Genomic DNA, 7,610 nt, shown 5'->3' on the forward strand with positions numbered 1-7,610 from the left:
CATTGGGCAAAGTAGATGAACCGCATGATCATGAGATTGTGGGTTGGGAGTGATTCAGATAAGGAGTATGCTCTGTTGAGGACAGCAAAGCACATCCAGATGACTGGGACACAACACTCTTACACAATATAACTCAGAGAAACACAAGCAGCACAGTTTACACAGGGCTATAATCTAAAATAAGATGACTCTCAGCAGAGCTACAAATTAAATAAAGCCAGAACCTGGATTCCATTATCATGTCTCCCAATGCCTACATTTTTATAACATTTAAATGGCAAAATAAATATGAACACTGCTGTATCAAACAAAGCTCTAACCAGTGTTTGTTTTTGTGGGAATGCTCTGTGAAATGAAAAGCTATCATGGTAAACACAGCCTTTTCTACCTAAAATTTGTGACTGGCACCAAATGTTTCTGAGTGTAGTAATTGCTGGCAGATTTGTAGATGTGTGTTTTAATTAGCCTTGACAGGCTGCTGATGGCATTACAGAAGTTGTTCCCATCAAACAGGCCCCAGAAATGGAAAACCAGCAGAGATCAACCATGTGTGCTTGCTGCAGTAATTTGAAATAAGCCGCAAGGTAATGGCAATACCCAGCAACTATATGAACGATGTACACCAGAGCAGCTGCCTAAAGATGTTGTTAATGGGGTCACTCCTAAAGGTTATGCTCAAAACAATATGTGCTTCTTAAGAATACGAGCAAGTTCATAAGACTGTTGATTTAAAAGGAAAACTTCTTAATTGTTTTCTTAAGTTACAAGATTAAATCATCATACTTTCTTCATGAGAAACAACTTGGGACTCTCGTCTTCTCCGAAAGTAACACATCCACATTGCCTTTGAAATTATAGATTATAATAGGCCTCTGTTATCTGAACACAAATCTCAAGAGCTGCTCGCCTTACACGCACACATTCAACATTAGAGTTATCACTCCCTATAATCCACAAGAACCTTTAGGCCTTGTATCCTCCCACTGACTCCCCTTGCACCTCATCTACCCTGTGCTAACACAAACCTCCTCTTATGTGGCTTCCCCTTTCCCTCAGCACAGGATCCACATCACTGAGAGCGTAGCCGCCATGGAAGGCCTTTTTCCACTTCTACAGCCCCGTTCGGCCAAGATTTATTAGACACTTCGACCGAAATGTAATTTTCACCATGTTGGTTTTTTTGAGCAAGGGGAGTGGGGAAGGGGTTTTTGGTGCTTTGAGAGTCATGTCTGTTCAGCTGGACTGGTAGGACAGCTCACTCCAACACCAATACCCCAAACCCACAGAGACAGCTAAGTGATTTATTGGCCTCTTTTTATTGAGAGGGCTAGCGAGAGAATGAGAGAGAAGCATAAGTAAGAATAACAGTGTAATTGAGTCCATCTGCAATGTTGCAAAGAGCAAAGGTAACAGGTAGAGGTATTTTAATGGGTTTAAGTTTTAATGGAGAATTATGGAAAAAAAAAAAACTTTTGTTGTCTACCAGGATTTCCTGTAGCTTATCAGTGCACATTCCTTGATTTCTTTAGTAAAGTTATTAGCTTGGATGTGATGCTTTCATTAAACCATCTTTAAAATATGTATTTTTCATTACAAGAAAATATCAGTTTATTTCTCTGTACCTTTGCGCTACTACCAGGCTGGATGTACTATACTGGAGTTTATCTTCTGGAAAAAATAAGTATGATACGTTTGTTTTATCGTGACATGTTATAATTCAAACTTTTTTCTTTGTATTAATCCAAGTTTAAAAACGTTGCCAAGAGACAAACTCTGTAGCCTAATCTTGGCACATTTCCATACCAGATAATGGTTTCCATGAACAAGGCCTTGGTGTAAGAGGCAGACACTCTGAACTCTGTAGAAAAGAACAGTCCTCACCATTGTAGGGTAAGTAAATGTACCTTATAAAACCCAGGAAATTACATGGAATATAAGTGATGTACCATTCTGTGGTTGCACTCAGGAGACACACAGACTTCAAGGAGACAGCTCACAGAGATCACAGCCAGTGAATCATAACATTTCAAAGAAAGGCAGGATAGACAGATGGAGGAAGAATGAAAGAGATGGAACAAGACGAAATGGGACAGACTAAGTGACTGACAGATAGATAAAGGAAAATTAGACAGTTGGGGGGAAAGAAGTAAGAGTAAGAAGCAAAGGGAAGGTGAGAGGGCTGAGATAAAAATCACACCCTGAATCTCCTCTCCTTTACCAATACAGATGTCTATAGTGAATAAATAATGAAGGATAACAGTTTCACAACAACATGTTAGACTGCCAGTGGACTGGCAAACTAACATGGGGCTCTGACTTCTTCTATCTGTTCTCTGAAAGGTTCTCTGCCCCAAGAGAACCTTTCAGACCCGTAACTTCACATCTCCCTGAAAATCAAGCCCAAAAGGATAGGCCTGGCAAACACATAGGGATGTGTGACTCTTGGTGGCTGAGTTACGTGTGTCACACTACTCTGAGAAGTTGCGTCCCTCCCTCATGACTGTCCAGGCTAAATATATGCATTTCGGCAGCCACTGACACAGTGCCTTATTCTCACCAGGTCTCAAAATTAGGTAAATACAACATGAGATGAACAGCAGCACACGGGATATTAAAGCATGTCATTATTTATTTAACAAAAAACAAGCCAAAATGCAAAAGAAGTAAGTGAAAAAAGTACACCATATGATTCGGTAGCTTACAGAACCAGAAGCAAAAACTGCTAGAACTTAAAATAATCTTTTTTTTTTTTCTATGACTTTAGGCTCTCATATCATTGTGGGGGAATTTTGGCCTACTCTTCTTTACAATGTTACTTAAGATCTTTGAGGTTTGTAGGTTTATACACAACTCTTTTAAGGTCCTGCCACAGGATTTCAACTGGCTTGAGGTCTGGACTTTGACTTGGTTATTGGAAAACCTTGATTATTTTCTTTTTTTTTTAAGCCATTCTGTTTCAGATGTGCTGGTGCTCTTGGGGCAGAAATTAGCTTCCTCCAAAGGGTGGCTGGCCTCTCCCTTAGAGATAGGGTGAGAAGTTCAGCCATCTGGGAGGGGTTCAGAGTAGAGCCGCTGCTCCTCCACATCGAAAGGAGCCAGTTGAGGTGGTTCCTGGGCGCCTCCTGGGTGAGGCGTTCCGGGCCCCGAGGCAGACCCAGGACACGTTGGAGAGATTATATCTCTCGGCTGGCCTGGGAACGCCTTCGTGTTCCCCCGGCTCAGGCTGGTGCCCCCGCGACCTGGCCCTGGATAAGAAGAAGATGGATGGATGGATGGATGGATGGATGGATGGATGGATGGATGGATGGATGGATGGAGTTGTACGACTAGACAGGTATGCATATGCATATGTATTTGGTGTAGTTTCTATTTAACAGCAGAATATTCTGGGAGGAGGGTATTTAAATGAACCGCACAAAGCTGTTTTGCTATAGTTTGCACCATGCAACTTCTTGCATATTGCATCAACTGTAAAGTAAAAAGAAAGCACGTTATATTATGCACTGATGAGGTTCTGTTAGTTGCCAATAGTAGAGCTGCTTTATAAATGTGAAGATATTATCACAACAAGTATGAAATAGGCATGGGTGGACAGCTCAAGTCTGTGAACCCAGTGCCTAAGACTTTGGCTCGGTCTTGTAACTCTTCACTCTTCCCAATTTTTTTTTCACAATATGTAATATTTACCAGATACAGGGACTTAATAGGTCTCTGTGTCCAGCGTGAACACAGCCTGCTGAAAAAAAGAAAAACAGAGCAATTTGCATATTTATCTATTGGAACAGCAATAGTAACTTCATTAACATTGAATTGAGTCAGGATCTGATGTTAAATAATGCTTTGTGTTCTTCTATACGTCTGATAGGTCAGCTGTAACCCACAGATTTCAGGTTTATATGGTGAAACGGTTTGCATTAATGCAGCTGTCCTCTGGCTAAATCCTGGATTTCACCTGGGTCTCATGCCACAAGGCCACACACAGACCTCCTCAATATCTAACAGAACAGTTTGCACTTGCATCAAAAGCCTACTGGTTCTCTTTCAGCTTCCTTGCATCCATTTTAATTGCCATGCTTTTTTAATGAGAAACATAAATGCTCTATAAAACCTATGTATACATTGTATTATGTTGTTAGGTAACTTTCTCCCTCACTGGATCCATTCATTTTTGACCCACAAGCTTTCACTGTTCTTGGCAGAATGCTAGATACTAATGTGGATACTGATGGAAAGGAATCAAATTTAAAAGACTCTGTCCGAACCCTAACCTACTTCTGCTGTCAACACCACTTCACTCAGTGTCACTAGTTTTTTTTTGTAAACAGTAGCATTTAAGAAACATTAGGTTTGCCATACATCCCTTTAAAGCTTGCGGAATAACTTGGAAACTTGTTCAGAAGGTCGCTAAGAAAGGAACTTGAAAACTTACAAACACACACATATAAATACAATAACACTGAAACACACACAACCTTAAACATACATATACACTCCTGCAGACCCTTCTGCGTCTTCCTCTCTGTACAAACTCAATCAAATGATTTTCTGAATAGCAATAAAGCAGTCTTTATTTTGCTTGGCTGGACATCCATCCCGCACCCCCTTGCGCCACCACCCCCCACACCCAGCCCTCCAACTGCACCACAGCAGGATCAGTTTTCCCCCCAGAATCCCACTGAAGCGCTGCCATGTCGGCTGGAGACAATCAGCTGAAATGCTCCTTAGATATTCCTGCCCCTTTTCGAAAGCCCCAAATTCAATTTATGGACACATTTATTACCATGTCTGTCAGTGCCTAAAAGGGAGTTTCATAATCAGGAGCACACATCTGATCTGGTCACAGCAGGCTGCCTCACTTGGCCAATATGCACTCTATTACACGGTCAGAGCCAGCCATACCACAGAGGAAAAGGAAAACATGAGCAAACAAAAGACCAGGTAGTTAGACATGGGATGAAGTCCCTTAGATGTAGCATTTTCTTAAAGCAGATCTGATTTAAGAGCGGGGCCATAGGGAGAATTCAGTTAACCCAGTACTGGAGTAGGGCCCTTGACCATGTGATGAGTGATCACATGTCACCCTCCCAAAAGTACAAAGTATTCCCATAGTGCACTTCCTCTTTCTGATGTTATTGAAAACATAAATGGGATGTTTTTGTTGTCAAATGATGTTTCTGTCAGTCTCTAAGTAGGACAGGGCTCGAAAACATAAAGGGCATCTTTGATATATTGAACAAGTTTTCATCATGTTGTGGTCTTGTCCCTTACAGCAATAGTTTCCATTGTTTGTCATAATTTCTCAAAGTTGCCAAAACCTACATGAAATCCACTTTTTAACTCAAATAAAGTAGACAGAGAGTGGCTTGTTAGGGCCAGCTATAACAACATTGAGGCCTGAACGATTTACTATCCCTGCTCTGCTTGTGAAACATAGATTCTAATGAGTGCTCTGCAGGCAGCGCGTCACTCAACTCTGGAACATGGGGGCATGGACTGGACCAAGACCCAGTGATTAAGAGCTTTAGTCTGCTGTGGTGTGTCTATGAGACTCACACACCACAGACCGCAGACTCCAATCAGTGGTTCTTGGTCCAGTGGTTGGACAGAGTGTCAGTGATGTCTTAGAGCCACTGTTCACACAAACTTCTGTCCGGGCAGGCTGATTACCCCTAGAGAGATGCACACCTCAAGCCTGGGCCATAAATCAGTACTTGCTCACAAAGGTTCGCCTAAACTCTTGCCAGTGCCTGATGCAGTAAAAACAAGAAAAAAGTGGCTAAGCTCCCCCTAGAGGCCAGAACTAGAAGGTGATTCCGTTAAGGAAATGAAGCGTGTCCTTCATTAGCCGAAAGATCACATTTTACCACAGGAGCAACGCATTTACTAGTGCTGGGGGCTCTGTGAAATCTCAACGAAAAGGATTCTCTTGTTTCCCTTCCAGCGTAATTAGGGAGGCTATCACCTGACACTCACGCAGGTAATGTCCTGGAGTGGAGCCAGAACCAAATTTCATCATGGTCAGCTTCACTGTGTCACCCGTGGAAAATATGTGCAGAAACTGAAAACTGCATTTTCAGAATTGCCTTCTTGTCCCTTGTGTTGGTTTTGGATGAGGTCTCTTGGCTGGAGCTTAAGGGTTCCTGGAGCCTGTGCCAGGGCCCTTAAAAAACCAGTAACTGATATCTCCTTTTCCCCCCACATGGCCTGAAATGTTCAGTTATTAAAATTGGAGCAAATCCCACTGGAATGTTTTACAAGTTTACTAGGTGTACGTCAAGGTGAGAGACAACACTAGTGAATTATAGGTTAGATTTGGACCTGGGGAATTGGGTCTAGAGGCAGACGGAAAGAAAGACAGACATGGGAGGTATTACTGTAGGTGACAGGTTTGGCTACCAGGCTATAAATCTACCCCCCCACACACACCCCCAGCATGTTGTACAGAAACCGCAGTGCCCCCTACTGTTAAAATCCACACATGTCAAACTTTATTGGCCCTGATAGTAAATGCCAGAATGATAAATAAAACAGTATCAAGAGTCCTGCTGTGGGGAGTTTAGTATGAAAGATCAATGAGTGGCTGTCTACAGGGAGTAGGCTAAAAGCATCCGTGCCATCTGCAGAAGCAGTGGGTTGACATGGCACACTAATCTCTTCTGGTTTGTGTGTTTGGGGTCCAGGACATCCAACAGGCTCAGTGACAGCTGCACATAGAAGCAAATCTGAACCATGCTCGCAAACAGAGCAACTGCAAACTGATGACAAACGCTTTGTTTGGGGAAACGATTTTTTTTCTTCTCTTGCCTGTTTTAGTGGGATCACAAGTCTGGATGTACTAATGGGAGAAAAAGAGCACCAATTAGAGATGTAGACCATGCTGGCCTCGGTTATTTCCAAACCACTTAAAATGTGTAATAAATGATCAAATGAGACAACCTCTTTTTAAGCTCACAGTCAGATTTTGTTTTCCTCAAAAGCACATTGGCTCTAATAACAGAGCAGGCTTTCGATTTAGCTCTCAGTAACAGACAAGTGGGCTGCAGACATAAAACTTATTCTGGTTGTGGTAGTTAATCAGAGCTGGAGCTGTTGGTGGATCCCCTTTTTTAGCATGAGGCTGCTGGTCTTGTGATGTGGGTAGAAGCTAGTAGAAAAAGCATTTTGATCCCTGAAAATGTCCACTTTTACAGTATGCTTTGTAAACCAAAATAGAACACTTGAATATCTCTCACTTGTGAACTGAAAAAAAAGAAGTGGTTATCACAAAACTGATGATATGTAATCATTTTTGATTACATATGAAAAATGCAGTGGGGTTGTATGCACGTGGCTGACAAATTCACAGAACACATTGCAGCTACCCAGGGTGCTTCTTGCATAGAAGTGCAAAGAAGACAAAAGTTAGAAAGGTGCCTCAAAGCTTTGGCAAAATTGCTGTGTTAGAATGAAAACATTGCCTGCTTCTAGTACATTTGGTGCTTTGATAATAGCTAAATCTGAAAATTCAGATTATCTATTGGTATTATGATTTTAAAATAAATTAATTAATACATTTCCTGTGCCAACAATATATTGGATCTTCTTCTACTGACATTTCCTCAAGACCTCAC

Source organism: Oreochromis niloticus, linkage group LG1 (genome assembly GCF_001858045.2).
Source record: "Oreochromis niloticus isolate F11D_XX linkage group LG1, O_niloticus_UMD_NMBU, whole genome shotgun sequence".
In the NCBI taxonomy this organism is placed as follows: domain Eukaryota; kingdom Metazoa; phylum Chordata; class Actinopteri; order Cichliformes; family Cichlidae; genus Oreochromis; species Oreochromis niloticus.